Consider the following 17,346-nt stretch of genomic DNA (forward strand, 5'->3'; position numbering starts at 1 on the left):
TTTGGGGATGGCACAGGAGAAGAAAGGAGGGGCATTCCCATTTTGCTTGTGGGAATTCTTGCACTGGGTTCCCCTCGTAATGTGTGCAATACACTGTATTAGTTGTGGTTCGTCGTTAGAAAACCTTCAACAGCAATGCAACAGAACCCATTCTGAGCTTAGCCCAGCCCAAAGAAATCATGTCCCCTTCCAGGGAGAAGAAACAGCAGAGGATTCTTCATTAAGTACAAGAGCAGAGCCCTGGGAGACGGGCACAATTAATAAAGCAGCAGATATAGGTCACTGCCAGCTCTATTAATTCTATCGCTTCAAAACTCACACACACATTTCTAAACAAGTCCAAGCCCTTTGGGGAGGTTGAGCCATAATCTGCAGCACAGTTGCAAATTGTATCCCATAATGGACCAATTATGTGGAACATGCTGGCCTATGCGATTGCATCTTATTTGGTGAGAAATACAAACATGAGTAATTATTACATTGCTATTTCTCTCTCTCTCTCTCTCTCTCTCTCTCTCTCTCTCTCATTCTCTCTCTCTCTCTCTCTCCTGAATCTACTGCAGAGACTCTGCAAAATTCCTCTGTCTTGGAAAAATGGCTGGTTGTGTCTCTGGCATCAGTGGGACACTGTTGTTTAGTGTTTAGTTAGAAAAGGACTGAGAGAAGCCAGGTTCTAATCCTCACTGGAGGACTTTAAGTCAGCCACAGAAACTCAGAAATGCAGAAAAGGCATTCCTTTGAAGCAAGGGAATTCTTAAGTGCATAAGAAGAGCCTACTGGATCAGGCCAATGGCTCATCTAGTCCATCATCCTGTTCTCACAGTGGCTGCCTTGATTCTTGTAGGAAACCCTCAAGCAGTACCCAAACACAAGAGCACTCTCCTCTCCTGTGGCTTCCAGCAACTGGAAGCATTACTGCCTCTGACCATGGAGACAACGTGGCTAGCCAGCATGGCTAGTGGCCATTGATAGTCTTATGATCCATGAATTTGTCTAATCCTCTTTGAAACCCATCCAAGTTGGTTGTCATCACTGCCTCCTGTGGAAGCGAATTCTATAGTTTAACTATGCACTGTGTGATATCAGTTACAGTGCTGCTTACCCCAGGGGTGATCAATGTGGTTTCCTCCAAATGTTGCTGAACTAGAACTTCCACCAACCCCAGCAAGCATAGCCAATGGTAAGGTTGATGGGAGTTGTAATACCATGTTGGCTACCTTGGGTCCATTAAGATTGACAACAGATATCCAGGGCTTCAGGGCAAGATGGGTCTTTCTCCATCACCTCCTATCCCATCCTCTAAACTTCAGATGGGAATGCTGCTTATCTACTAAGCCACCCCTCAAAACATCCCACCCATTTTTATGACTGTCTTTCCAAACTGTGTCCATATCCGAATTGTGAACTCTCACTAGCATGTCACCACTTTGCAAAGAAAATGCAAGTGTGGCAGCAGCAGGATAATCACAATGTGCAGCCAAAATATGCACTTATTTATAAATTGCCATCAACTCGAGGATGGTCTGTGATCCATGGCTAATTTGCACACTCACAAGTGCTTATTACAGCAACTCAAGCACTGGCTGCAATCATCTTGTTTATGTGTTTCTAAACAATGACTTTCTGATGATTATTTTGAATTAGAGGAACCCCACTATCACTACCACCATTCAGAAGGCTTCTCAAGAGGAAAACTCTTGAGGAAGCTGGCTGTAGTTGGCGCTACACTGGAAGTTCATGTACTCTTGGAGAAACAGCTGTGACTCATAACCAGAAGTGACCTCCTTTGAGGAATTATGGAATGTAAGTGGAGAAACAAATAAAAATAAAGTTTGGAGAGACAGTGGTTAACGTGTTGGACTATGACCTGGGAAACCAGGGCTCAAACCCCACTTAGCCATGAGGCTCACGGAGTAACCTTGGGCCACTCTCCGCCTCTCAGCCCAAATGACCTCACAGGGCTGCTGTAAGGATAAAATATGGAAAACCATGTATGCCACCTTGAGCTGCTCAAAGAAAAAGGTAGCTTATAAATGCAACAAATTAAATTAAATTAAATTAGTGGCAAAGAGTGCAAACATGGAAATCCTGAATTCTAATATCACCTTAGCCATGAATGTACTTGAGGACATAAGGCATGCCTTTATTTTTGCAACCATTGCTCTCCCAGTCTTTAAGGTAGGGATAATATTGGCCTACCTGGCCAGAGTTCCTGGGTCTGTGGAATGCAGAAGGCTCCTGGCCCTGATTGAGAGGACACCATGTTGGGGGAAGTTGTTGTAGAGATGACTGATATAATGTATATCAGGATGGGAGACCTCCAGGTGTTCCTGAACTATAACTCCCATCAGCCCCAGAAAGCATGGCTAATGGTCAAGGATGATAGGAGTTGAAATTCAGCAACAGTGGGAAGGCCACAGGTTTCCCACACCAGATTTATATTACCATGTTTTGTTTTGTTTTCAAAAAAAAAGCAAGCTTAGAAGTATGGTAAGGTGTCTACGGGTCAGCAGTGGGCAACCTCCGGTCTGTGGGATCAATTGCTGCTTGAAGAAGTGCAACCAACCACCTGCCTCCTTGACCATCTTGGCTTTTTAAAAATTATCCATAGGGGGTTGACTGTGTCCCAGGAGTGGTTAATACTTCATTGAAGAATGGGGAGGTACCATCAGCCTTGAAGGAGACAGGGTGTTCCCCCTCCTAAAGAACACCTACCTGGATCCCAAAGTGTTAAACAACCTTTTCTAGGTAAGGTGCTTAAGAAGGGGGGGGGTTCAGTTTCAGGCATGCTTGGACGAAGCTGATTGCTTGGATCCATTCCAGCAATTGTAGACGCAGATCACATTAAGACTGCCAGTTTTGCAGTGTTTTACTGATGAATGCGATGGAACCCAAGGAAGAGGAAGCTATGATTATACATTGATTCCATAATTAATGAAGATCATTTCTAAAATTTAAACTGGAATCCAGGAGGAGTAGAACACAGAGGAAGAGAGAACTAGGGAAGCAGTAAAGCAATGGGACAAAGAGAATCCTTTCATCCCTAATCTTCATGTGAATATCAGCTGGGAACTCTGCTGGTTGCTCTGTCATGCTGCCAAGATGCTACACCACTTCATGCTGGTATATTTTAAGCTCTTGTGGGTGTGTAGGTGTTTAAGTTTATTAATAGCTTCGGATTGTACAGTCTAAGAACAATGGGGAGCATCTTTTTGCTTTTTCCAAATATCTATTCATGAAGTGATGCCTATTTTTGGGGTGTATGGAGTGTTGGGAGGAGGGGTAGTACTTCTGGTGAGGACACCCCATGCTCCTTCTGGGGTAGTTTATCCACCTTTGATCCTTACTCTGCACTCAGCTCTCACCTGTGGCTCCTAGAAGCTGTCAGCATACAACAGCGGCCACAACTTGGGAGTGGCTTCATCTGATTGGCTAAACCAGGTGGAGGTAGTTGATGGGTCTCAAAGCCTCTGTGAGTTAGGGACTTCCCTCTGTGTGAAGACAGGCTCCAGTGGATTGAGTGGACAAGGGTCCACTGGTTAAGAAGGTGGTTTCTGTAGAAGCTTTAGAGGGAAGTGAGGGGCAGATAGGACTCATCAACCTGGGAAGATAGACCATCTAGCAGAAGGAAAACTCTGATCCTAAACCTCTGCTGCCTTGTGAGACATCTTTGGGAGAAGAAAGGACCAAGGAGTAAATGCTACACAACTCCAAAGTGGAGTCCCTTGTACACCCTCCTTCTGGCAAGTCCTGCAGCCAAGAAGGTGCCAAACATATTGCTGTTCTTTCCTTTGGACCACATCAGCAAGGCTCAGAAGGAGGTCTTGTTTTCTGGCAGCCCAAAATCTCCATACACCATGCCCAGGCTTGTGCCCCAGGGCGGTCACCTTTGTGCTGCTTAGGCAACCATTTGAAGTCAACCCCAGATGGATGCCAACAACAGTCAGCTATGAACTGGCAAAGAAGCTGGGTTCTTGCACAGAGATTTGTTTGAATATAGCAGCAGATAACTTGCAACGCTTGTCTTGCTTATTCCCATTGATAGTGACATTTACAAAATCACCGTGCAAAAATAAACACTTCGGTTGAAAATCAGATGGAATAAAATGCAAACACAGTAGTCCTTACGATGCAGATGAGTCATGATGAGAAAAGGAAGTAGAGATGTTTCTTGTTTACATATCCCTTCTGAAAGCTTCTCTTTTCAGGGATCCTTTCAACAACAAAAATTACACCATGCAAAAGATGAGTACAGAACTTCAGATGACATGGCCAGGCGGCCTTATTTCAGCAAGATTGGCTGTCTGGTTTGCAAATGGTCATATTTTTAACAGGAAAAAAATTGCTTTCAAAAGATGTGTTCCCTCTTCTGTTGCTACAATTGCCCACAAAGTGCCACCTCTACCTAGGTGTAATGTCTCCAAATTGCCTTAGGTCTGCTTATGCCTTGGAACTGTAATGTGTCAATTTCAAGGTGCAATTTCATGTAATCTGGCAGGGTTAAAAAAGAAATGTGTCTGTGTGAGCGAAAGCATGTGTGTTTCTCACATGAGGAAAAGAAAAAGGCTTCCCCACAATCTCAAGCCAGATATTTGAGGTCTGACAAGACACTGAATATTAACCTTTTCTCATAGGTAGCAGTTAAGGATGCAATCCTAACCCTGCTTACATGGGAGAAACCCCCACTGAATTCAGTAGGATTTACTTCTGTTGAGGCATGGTTAGAATTGTGGGGTAATCTTTGTTTTGCTTCACAGTTTTGCAGGGGACTGACTGCTTGCCATACAACTTGCTTTGAAAGCCATGATAACAGGTCTGTCACTTCACCATAACCCTACACAGTCCTGTTCCCCAAGAGAAATGAACCCTAAATATGGTGTGTATATCCTAAGTGTGGAGAAAGTGGCTGGAGGGGTGTAATGTAACTAAGAACAGCGTAGAAATTCATTCATTTATTTAAAATGCTTTCTATGCAACTTTTCATTGAAAAATAAATGAAAACCCCAAGGCACTTAACTACAATAAAAATAATATTGGGGTTCTAGTTGGCCACTGTGAGAACAGGATGCTGGATTTATATGAGGTTTTGTTCTGGCTGGGCTCTTCTTATGTTAATAAGACACAACAACAAAACAGTAAAACACAGTTACAGTACCAGGGTCATTAGAAGCAGACATCAGCTGGTCAGGAAAACCTTTGTGCAAAAGGTTTTTGGTAAATAGTTATTTATTTAAAGTATTTTCTGTGTGACTCACTTCCTTTGGTCTGGCTTTAATCTCCCACCAGGGCTGGCCTGTGCACGAGGCAAGCTGAGGCAGCTGCCTCAGACAGTGGAATCCAAGGGGTGCCTCCATGCAGTTGCCCCTGCTAGCTGGATAAGGGGCTGTGATGGCCTCTTGTGAGAGCCCTGCAAGATCTCAAAAGAGTCCCATATGAGCTTGTGGGACTCTCATGATGCCTTTCTGGAACACAGAAGCTGCAGCTGTGTGACCCTGGTCAGTGAGGCTTTGGTGGGGGCAGCAAGTTGGGGTGCCCAGTAAGTGGCATGCACACAGAGCAACACCTCCCTTGTTTTGCCTCAGGCGGCAAAATGGAAGGAGCTGTCTCCCACCACCTCTGTCTCCCACTGTTCAGCTTCATTGGCTGACCCTGCTGGGTTCTGATATTATGAAAGAAGGAGTAAACTTCCTCTCTGTTCACACCCTTCACAAACTTCGGCTGCATTCACACAGTAGTTTATTCCATTACCCCAGCATTCCCTTAATTGAAAGCTTCTGCATTATATTTGCGCTTTCACATGATGTAAAAGCTACTTCCAGAAAGATAGTGGAGTATGGCACAAGTTCACTGCTCATTTCTGTGTTTTTTATTCTGGGGGGGGGGGCGGGGGGATCCACTTGTAGACTCCTTATTTTAGCAAAATGCAGGAGTAAAGCAATGGAATTTGTTTTGGGGGTTGTAGGTTTTTTTGTGGGGGGGTTAAAAGGGAGATCAGAAGTACACAGCCTTGGAAAGCGTAGGGGAGCAGTGACGTCATCCAATGACTTTCATTGTTGTGTCACACCACACCCCCTGGTATGAATGAAATCTAGCACAACATTCCAGTGTATCAGTCAAAAAGCCACAGTTCCAAAGCACAACAGGAATTGCACTTTGAAAGGAATGCTAGAAAACAGGAGAGAAGAGCTCGTATTATAATCAGGATAATGGATGCAATATTCCCCATGTCTGAAAGTATTCACCTCAATCACAACCCCTCCACTTTGCTTGCCTCCCCCCCCCCCAAAAAAAAAAGGAAGCACCAAATGTAACCTTTCCCTCATAGAGGAGCAGCCTGTTCAGGCAGCAAACATAGGGTGCATGCAAAGAGGACACCAGATGCTCACTCATTTAATTTATTATTTTATTTTGACCTTGGGGGCTGGAGAGGAACACCAGTTGGGTTTTCCACCTTGGGGCGCCAGGATGTCTTAGGGCCAGCCGCTGTCTGGGATAAACATAACCACACTGACCCTGGGTGAGGCCAGTATACAGCATTCTGAAAGAGGGATGGTTTATTAGTAATTAATTTACTTATGCGAAGCACTCCTTCATGAAAGGTCATGTCCCAAGAAGGCGTCAATGATTCAAAGATAGAAACTGGGTGGGGACAGGTCCAGGAAAGCAGGTTTCTGGGGGCTGGTCAGCAGAGGCTCAAGAGGGAGGGATGAAGAATCTAAGAAGAGTCCAGCTGCGTCAGGCGAAAGGGGCCCCCATCTGGCTCAGCATCCTGTTCTTGCATTGTCCAACCAGATGCTTCATTGGGAAGTCCACAAGCAGAACCTGGCAACACCCTCTCTGCTTGTGAGTCTCAGCAATATAGAAAGCTAAGAAGAGCCATGCTGGGTCAGGACAAAGTCCCATTGGACCCAGTAGATCCCTATTCCCTGGACTAGGGGAACGAGGCTTGTCCCCTAAATGTTCCCAGTAAATTAGAGTATTAAAGCCTGGCACCTCCTTCCCAAAGCCTGGGAAGCTTGTGCCCGGCTTAGGGAGGGAGGCACAGTGCTCAAGCACACAATGTTGGGATGTTGGGATGTCACATGCACAACCTCCGCCTCCCCAATTGCCCTCGCAAGCTGGCACCTCTGGCCCTAACTGATCCCCTACAAAAAAATTCACTGCACACCATTGCTATTCTGCTCCCAGATCTGCCATCTCCAGACTAGTTTAATAGTCTTTCCCTCTTCCCTTGGAACTCTGGGAATTATTGCTCTGTGAGGGGAATACTTGTCTCCTAGGATGTCTCAACATGCTTAGCAAACTACAGCTCCCAGATTTCTTTGGTGGAAGCCACGAATGTTCAAAGTGGTACCATATTGCTTTATACGTATGGCACAAGTGTGGCCCAGTTCTAGTTTTCTCCCAATCCTTCTCCTTGTTGAGTTCTATGTGAACTAAGGAACTGGAGGGACTGGTTGTAAGAAAGGAGTCAGGCAAGGCTGAGCTGATGGCAGGCTGAGTTGGTGAAGCATTTCCCCCATTCACTCTATATACATTACGTGCACCTCCCTAGAAATCTCAGATGAAGGGCCCTTTAGAAATACTTTTAAATAAAAAATAAATTCTCCCACTGTGAGGGATTCCAGTTCAACTTCTCACCCAATGACCGCACCTTTTCTTGCCTCATCATTGTTCCCTCTGAGGAAATTATTCATCTGAATAGCTCAGCAAGGTGAAGCTCTTCTTCTTCAGACCTCAAGATAAATTTTAATATTTGCACACCACATGGTTTTATCACCAAAGTCTGCTGTACTTTACTTCAGTTTTATGTGAGTCATAATGAAAACCATGTGCAAACATTTGTAGCTCAAGGACTGGTGCACATCCGTGTGGTTTGAGTTAGGATTTTTCAAAACAGAGGCAGAGCACTCAAGATTTTAGGCAAAAGATGAAAACTGTCCACAGTTAAGATTTCGTGTGTTTTTTCTTTTTGTGAGGTGTGTGCATGTGTGTGAAGGATCATTGCTTTATAAGTCAAAGAACTGAGTGTTCCTTGCAAATACATATGAGAATTTTGTCTAATAAAAATTGGGAAACCAGCCTTCTATTTCTTTTCTTTTAAAGGGACAGACTTCTGAAATTGACAAAAGCAAAATGTGTTTTTCCGTCGCCTGTTTTTAGCACCAGGATGTTTTGCCACCTAATTCCCACAGAAAACAAACTGATATGTAAAGTGATATCCGGTATTACAACCTATTCCATATTTTCTATAACCACATTCCAAATGTCTATGGCTGTGCACGCATTGCCACTTCCTCAGGTTCCATTCTCACCCCTGCTGTTTGATGCTAGGCACTGCCCATATGTATCCTGGGGCTTCTTGAGAAATATGCCTGTTTAGTGGGGTTTTCTCCTCAAACTAGCTTCCATCTTATTTGAAAACATAAGCTGCAGTTAAGCTGAGGTGTGTGCAGTTCAAACAACCTTTGCACATGTGCAGGCAACAGCTTCCTTTAATAGGAGCTTGGGGGTGGGTTTTCCATGTGCATCAGGTGAAGATCTCTCTGCCCCTCTCTGGAGTTGTACAGCAAGTGGCAATGCAACTTGAACAACAGTGGCAGGAAAAAACTTCACTGAGTTTTAAGCCATTAATGTATGCCTAATGAGCGCCGCAACCCCAGAGTCGATCACGACTGGACCTAATGGTCAGGGGCCCCTTTACCTTTACCTTGACTTAAGAGTTGGGGATGCGGGTGGCACTGTGGGTTAAACCACAGAGCCTAGGACTTGCCGATCAGAAGGTCGGCGGTTCGAATCCCTGCAACAGGGTGAGCTCCCATTGTTCAGTCCCTGCTCCTGACAACCTAGCAGTTGGAAAGCACGTCAAAGTGCAAGTAAATAAATAGGTACTGCTTCGGCAGGAAGGTAAACGGTGTTTCCGTGCGCTGCTCTGGTTTGCCAGAAGTGGCTTAGCCATGCTGGCCACATGACCCAGAAGCTGTACGCCGGCTCCCTTGGCCAGTAAAGCAAGATGAGCGCCACAACCCCAGAGTCGGTCACGATTGGACCTAATGGTCAGGGGTCCTTTTACCTTTACCTTTTAGCTTAAAAGTAGTCTCTATCCCATAGGTTCCCAGTTAGGGGTCCAGGGACCCCTCGGGGTTTGTGGAACACAGGGGGTCTGCAGCCCCATCCTTTGCCTCCCCCCAACTAATTTTTTGACATTTTTGCATGGTAATATCACAGTTTTTATGGTCTGTTTTAGTGCTGTTTGGTTTTTCAATATATTGGCCAAAATTGGTTTTGAAATCACACCGTGATAACAACTTCAACCCAGCAATATATCACTCCTTGCAGGAGGGAGAGCAGGGCAGTCAATTTCAAGGCACCACTGATATCGCAGGATGATCATGGCCAATAATGCTGCTGATCTGGGCTGAATTCCCTCATGCTGAGGGAGACCAGGGCAGCCAATTGCAAGGCACTGCCTTCCCCTCACAATAACAAAGAACAGGGCAGCTGATTGCCCTCACTTCAAGGCATCGTGGCACTACCTTCCCCTGGCACTAAGGTGGAGCAGCTTTTCTCAGTTAGCAGGAAAGCAGCAACAGCCACAGTGGATGTGCACCTTTGCTGGCTGCCCTGCTGATGGTGGCTTGATGCACCCCCCACACATCCCCTTCCCTTCCCACTCAAACCATGTGGTGGAGGTGACTCCACTTCCTCTCCTCCCCACCCTCTAATCTCCGTAGCTGTTCTTTCCCTCATCCCCATGCCTGATCTCCAATTTCAGACACAGTGATATATTGGAATATCACAATGTTTAGCTGCTGTTTTATCATGATGTTGAAAACCAGATATCGCTCAGCCCTAGTCTGTTTTTTAGTATACATAAAGCTTTGTTTGTTAGGGGATACCCCACATTTTGTTCAAAAAATTGCTTTGCAGAGGTAACTACCACAGAGTTATCAACAATTTCAAAAGTAGCTCTTGGACTTGTGATGCCACATTTGCGTGATGCATTTAAAGTACTCAAACCTCTTCAACAGTCATGGAGAATCCTGGGAACTGTAGTTTGTTGAGGATACTGGGAAATGCCACAGTGTAAGGTCAACAAACTACAGTCTGAGAAACTACAGTTCCTAGAACCGTCCATGACTGTTAAAGGGCTATAATAGTGCTTTACATGTAGGTTGCAGGTGTGAGTGATTCAACAGCCTCTGTTGATCTGAGATCAGATCAAATTCTTGGGGCTTGGCTTTGCTCCTTCCTGGTCCGAAGAAGCCAAAACCCAGGAAAGTGAGGTTGTGAGGGAAAATATCCCCCGTTTCTCAATGCAGTAAATATGCTAGGCTCCAGAAAAGGGGCAGCCTTCCATGGTCACCTTGAATCACTAAGTGCCAAGGCCTTTTGAGTGGTGGGGAGGGGAGGGGAGCACACCCATCATTATAAAAGCTGCCTGGATTGATTCAGTTGGAAGAGCGTGGAAGAAAATCCAGATTTTGGTATCCACTCCAAACCCCCCACCCCTCAGCCCAGAATGTCCTATCTGTCTGCATTAAAGTTTCAGAGGAGACCCAGCGGCTTTTGATCTATTCAGGGTGCCATCAAGGTCTCTTAATAGGAGTGAATTTGGCAAAAAAAGCAGCTTTAAAAAGGCGGAGGGCATCACTGAAAACAGGAATCCCCCCTCCCCATTTTCACACTTGTCCAAAAGAATAGAAGACTAAGAGAGCTTCAAATGCTGGTTGACAGATGGGAAGACAAATGGGCCTTAAAATCCTTGATCTCTGGAGTCAGAGCCATGGTCAGCTCAGATAGACATACATCTCTATTTTGATGTTGACCTCAGAAGGGAAGAGGCCTGAGTCAACAGAGAGGTCAAAGGGTAGAAAACATCCCAAGCCGTGGTGAAGATGGGGGGGAGGGGTGGCACTGCTTTGAACTTGAGGACAAACTTGCTAAACAGTGCCCAGTTGACAGAGAGCCTTCCTGACATGGGCCATCACAAGAAGATGAGCAGCGCCTGAACCGTAGAATTCCCTGCACAGTTCTCCTCTTGGCACCGCAGGGTAGAAGAAGAAGTTACTGACTTAGGGCTGGGTTTACCATCTCCTTTGCCCTTCCGAGTCTTAGCTGCCTAGTTATAGAGAGATCCCTAGAATGAGACACATGTATGACTGGCGAGGGAAGAGCAATTCATTCGGGAACGCTTTAACAAATATAGACATGCAGTCCAACAGACTTATCCCATCCCCCACCCCCCTAGATCAGGCGCCCTTTGCAAGCCTTTTTTATTTTTATTGGAGGTTTATATTTGCTTCTGTGCTGAGGTTTTACAACAGGATCAAGCTTCACTCTAGGTTCATGGTGGGGAGAGGGTGGAGTAGACCACACCTTGGCTATGAATAGAGCTGGCAAAATGTCAAGACTGACTGATGCCTTTCAACCATTGCTTCATTACGCAAAGGCTGAAAATATGCAGGGGCTTTTAACCTTAGAAAAACAGCATGGTCAGACCAAAGGGCCCATCTGGTCTAGCATCCAGCTTCCCACAGTGACCAGCCAGATGGTGCTTTGGAAGCCTGCAAGCAAGGCTTGGAAGCTCCTACTGCGCAGGCCACAGCCACTAATATTCAGTGGTATAGTGCCTTTGACTCTGGAGGTTCTATAAGCTTACTGTTCTATTTAAAAGCATGTACTGTATAACCATTTAACATTTATAAAATCCCTAAGCAATGTACACAAATAGCATAAACACAATGAAACAGTATCATTAAAAACAAGAACAGTTAGAAACAGGAGTTAAGAAATAACAGGATCTGATCTTGTGGATCAGGGAAAGTCTGGGCAAAAAGCCACATCTCCATAAGGTGTCTGAAATACCTAGTAGGTGATGCTTCATTTACATCAGAAGGGAGATCAATCCACACTGCAAAGGCAATGGTATAAAATACCCATTTTTAGGTCATCAGGACCAAGAACTTTATTTGGTAGAAGATTTTTGCTATTGCAACTAGTGTGTGGCAGTAGGCAATATGCCCACTAGATCTATGTAGGCACCCACCCACACAGCCAGAGCAACCTAAGATCTTCAATCCTCTCACTGAGATATCCCATAGAATACTCCAGGAATAGCTAGTGTGGTACCAACACTGCTCTACTAATTTTTCTGGACTTCCATCAGCCCCAACCAGCATGGGCACTGCTGTCAGGGATGGTGGGAGCTGGAGTCCAGCAACATATGGAGGGCATCATGTTGTATACTCCTACTCTACTCCTTCCCAGAACCTGGAGTACAAGGAAAGCTATTAACTCAGTAGCAAATAAAACCTCTTGTGTGCAGCTACCAGATGCCCTAATGAACAAAGCAAGGTTTGGATTCTTGGAACAATATCTCTGTTTGTTAGGAGCTCTCCAAGGTCCTACGTTTGCTACCTGCTATCTACTACCTGGATCCACCACTACAAGTGCATGTCCAGTGCCACTATGGATCTCTTACTGGACAGCTTGACATAGCTCCAAACTGAAACAGAAGAGCACTGCTACAGTAAGATGCTTAAGGCATGTCTCCAAGTAAGACTAAGAAAGACTCATAACTGAAACCCTAGAGAGCCACTACCCATCAGCATGGACAATATTCAGCTAAAGGTAAAGGGACCCCTGACCATTAGGTCCAGTCATGGCCGAATCTGGGGTTGCGGCGCTCATCTTGCTTTATTGGCTGAGGGAGCCGGCGTTTGTCCGCAGACAGCTTCTGAGCTAGATGGACCCAGTAATCTGACCAAGTATAAGGTAGCCTCCCATGTTCTTAACCTATAGATTCTAATCCTGTAAGATAACTTTTTACGGTACTAAAATGGGTAAATCTCCTTTTTGAATGTTGTAAAAGTTGAAATTTTCTAATGGTTCTGATTGTTACTTCATTACTGATATCAAACTTGGACTTTGAAGGCAGTGAGTATCTTTCATTCCCCCTCACATTTTTCAGCAAGCCTGGGTCCAAAGCAGCAGCCAGTCATAGCTACTGTGCAGCCTCCTCCAGCCAGTGCCGGGATGGTTCCCACATGTAGTTCTGGCCTTTGTCCCCCTTCTTCTTGCCAGTGCACCTCTCACCAAACCCCTAAGCCTCCTGTAAAACTGAGATTTTTTTTCTGTCACCTCATGGTCCTTCCCGTCACCTTGGCCACCCCAGACCTAAGTACCTTCTTTGATGTGTGGATGCCTGGCAATTGTTTCATAATGGCTTGCATTCAAGAAAAGGCTGGTTTGCAGAAGCTGGCCCAGGGATTCCTTGTAGTTTGCATTTTGCATTCCTATCCCAAATATTAGCTAGATACTGACATTCATTAATTTCTTAGGTTTCAGATCAGCCTGTGTGGTATAGTGATTAAGAGCGGTAGTCTTGTAATCTGGTGAACCGGTTTCGCATCTCCACTCCTCCACATACAGCTGCTGGGTCACCTTGGCCTAGCCACACTTCTTTGAAGTCTCTCAGCCCCACTCACCTCACAGAGTGTTTGTTGTGGGGGAGGAAGGGAAAGGAGACTGTTAGCTGCTTTGAGATTCCTTAGGGTAGTGATAAAGTGGGATATCAAATCCAAGCTCTTTTTCTTCTTCTTGGTGGTGGTAGAGCATCTGCTTTGCATGTAGAAGGTCCCAGGTTCAATCCCCAAGATCTCCAAGTAGGGCAGAAAAAAAGACTCCCTGTGTGAAATCCTAGGGAGCTGCTGACAGTCTGCATATAGACAATACTGACGTAGCTGGACCAATAATCTAACTTGGTATACAGCAGCCTCCTATGTTTCTCCCTATGTTTCTATGTGGATACAACAGAAATCCAGGTATGTAGGGAACAGGTAGGAAATGCAACAATTCCAGTAGAATTAATGGAAACCTGTCTCCGTGCATCACAAGCTGGGTGCTCAGTTCCTCCACATTGCCTTTTTTCTTCTGTTCATGGATGGATGCAATTACTTGAATGCTGCCCATTCCATTAGGTAAGTTTCAATGGCTCAAATGCCAGGCATTTTGGTTTCCCTGAATGCCCAGGTGATTCTTGAATTCCTCATTTCTCTTGCATTCTGTGCAGTTAGCAGAACCAAACACCCACTCTCCCTCCCACACCGACAGAGGGCTCAGATATGATCAAGGAAAGTTACGATGCTGTAGCAGATGCTGTAACAGATGCTGCAGAAGGTGTGAAAACAGAGAGTGTTTAATGTATCAAATGAGGTTTTTCCATCATACATGCTATTTGTTTGAAGGGCTGTCTAGGCTGGCATCAGATGTAGAAGACTGGATTGTCAGCAAAAGATGACACAAAGGAGTTCTGTGTAATGGCAATTGATGAGTCAATTAGGATGACTGATGCAACTCACAGGCAGATCTTCCATTTAATATATCAATGACCAGATATTAGGTAGAGTGCTAACACATGTGCTCTGGGGAGCCTCTTCTTTGCAAGAAGCCCTGTTGCGGTAAAAAAGAGGGATGTGAAATGATGGTTGCATTTACTGGGGCTGGAGCAGACCTAGAATTGGGCAGCCAGCCCTCCTCAGTGAACATTTTTAATCTAGAGGTAAGACAGACAGCCTCAGAATTCTCAAGCACCCCCTCTGATAATTTCTGGTGCACCATGGAAAGAGAGAACAGCAATGTTGTTTGAGGTAACAGGGTCTTTATCATTCTTTGGGGTTCCCATAATGCCTATTTTCAATGCCCATCAGAAGATTCCTTCAACCAGTCAGGCACTTCCTGTTTTCATGGCCATGGAAGCAAACAAGATTTCAATGCACCACCTAGCAGGGCTGGTTTTGCCACAGGGGAGCGAGTGAGGCAGTCTGCTTCAGAGAAGCACCACTGAAGAAGGCAAGCTGTCAGTGATTTAGCCTAATATGTTTTTGCCACAGCTATTGGTGATATGCTGGATTTTCCTTCCTGGATTTTCCATCAACATATATCCAGACTTCACCAAGAGCCACACTAGACATGATAGCAGCAACCACGTTTGCCAAATGACAAACTTGCCACAAGTGGCCAGATTTTACAATAAAATGTATGCACAGGCAGGGCTTCTTTTCAGCCAGAACTCACTGGTACTCAATTCTGGAACCTCTCAGGTGGGCGCCACTGCCATTCTAACAGAACAGCAGAGGTGTTCATTGTGTGTTCCAGCACCTCTTTTTCTAGAAAAATAGCACTGTGCACAGGTAAGCAGGGCTGAACTTCCTGTCCCGTTGGAGCATAGGAAACTGCCTTATACTGAGCTTATCTAGTTTGGGTGTTATCCATTGGCTGGAGGTTTTCCAAGGTTTTAAGCAGGATCATTTCCCAGCTCTACCTGGAGATGCTAGAATGAGGCAGTTAAATGGGATCAAATGGGATCCTTAATAGGAGTTCACATTTCACATCCAAATAAATATCAGTGACTTCCCAAGAACACACATTTTAATACAAGCAGCAAACATTTTGAACGTGCATGCTGTTTTTGGCCCTGGAAGGGAATGGAACGAGGCAGAGTGGGGCAGGCTTATGCACACTCCGCCAACACGCATGATTACCTGGAACACAAACCCCCATGCAAACAGGGAGTTGCTGTTTATAGTATAATAATTAGCAACTAAACTTGGTGGGGCCCCCCATACATTATTGTTGGGCCTCCAACTCCCATCAGCCCCAGCCAGCATGGTAAATGGCCAGAGATGATGGGAGTTGTGGTTCAACTTCTGGAGGATACCATGCTGAGGAAGAGCCAAGTTTCTTCAGGGCTAAGTAGCAAATTCTGCCTATCAAGTTACCCTTTTCAAAACATACTAGACATCTGAGTTTGCTATCAGGGAAACAAAGAGTATGCAAGATGAAGTATGCAAGTAGTGGATATTTGACAACCTTCCCTTCTGGTGGCTACAGCCAACAAGAGTTGTAGGTCAAAACACTGGGAGGGCACCAGGTTGGTGAAGATGGTGCTAGAAGTCAATAGATCAACTGCTAATAGGCTGTTGCCTTTAAATGAAGAGCAGTATTTAAAAAAAAATACTAAAGAAAAGAACCAGCATGGTGTTCTGTTTCCTGAATGCTTGGCGAATGCCCTGAACGAGGCAATTCGCAATGAGATAGCGAGAGCGAAGGCGTCAAGACCTTGGTGATAAACTTGCATGAGGGACTGATTGGAGGAGGATGCTGCAGAGCCTATCTTTAGAACCTATTTTAAACATTTGGCTGAGTGAAGGTAGGGTGGGGAAATGGTTAGGGTGCAGCAGAGATGGAAACGTTGTCAACAAGCTCCTGATTGCAACATATGGCATGTTATGATGACTCTAATTTGGAAGAGCTGCCATCAGCATTTCCACTTCCCCAAAACTCAGCCACGTGGGGTGACTGAACTGCCGTTTCTCCCCTTGGGACTTAGGGGTGTGGGAGCAGCAGGGACTGTGCCCCCTCCCTGCCCAAAGTAGTTGGCTTCCCCCATGGAGCCCAGACATTTGCCCAATAGGAAAGGTCTCCTACATGGCCCATCCTGCATGTCAGAGGGACCATCTCAGAGAGAGCAGGAAGCCACAGTCCTGGCGTGTGCCCTTGCGAATGCCAGTATAATATCAGGGAGGAACGCATATTATAGCCCTTTTAAGCCAAACTACTTCAGAACACAGGTCAGGCTTTAGGTAACTCCCAACTATAAAGAACCCCTTGCCAACAGACAACAATTCTGGCCTAGGCTGTTCTCTTGATGTGCTGGCTGGCGATGCACAGGTATCATTTATATTTTATATGGTGGCCCATTTCACTTAGATATTTGGCAGACAAAGCAGATTTATTCTGGAATGGTATAGCTCCAGGAGCTATACCATATGGTGTTTCCGCATTTGGTGGTGGGCTGGAAGAACAACTCAATGGTGTTCTATACCCATGAATTTTAATAAGATGACATATTGTTGTATGGGGGAGTGGACCCTTGAGCTCTTTTCAGACAACACAGTTTGAATTACAGTCATCTACAATGCTGCTCGGGGACGCGGGTGGCGCTGTGGGTAAAACCTCAGTGCCTAGGACTTGCCGATCGCATGGTCGGCAGTTCGAATCCCCGTGGCGGGGTGAGCTCCCATCTTTTGGTCCCAGCTCCTGCCCACCTAGCAGTTCGAAAGCACCCCTAAGTGCAAGTAGATAAATAGGTACCACTTTATAGTGGGAAGGTAAACGGCATTTCCATGTGCTGCGCTGGTGCTGGCTTGCCAGAGCAGCTTCGTCACGCTGGCCACGTGACCCGGAAGTGTCTCCGGACAGCGCTGGCCCCTGGCCTCTTAAGTGAGATGGGCGCACAACCCTAGAGTCGGACACGACTGGCCCGTACGGGCAGGGGTACCT

This window comes from Podarcis pityusensis (genome assembly GCF_964106645.2).
Source record: "Podarcis pityusensis genome assembly, chromosome: Z".
Taxonomy (NCBI): Eukaryota; Metazoa; Chordata; class Lepidosauria; order Squamata; family Lacertidae; genus Podarcis; species Podarcis pityusensis.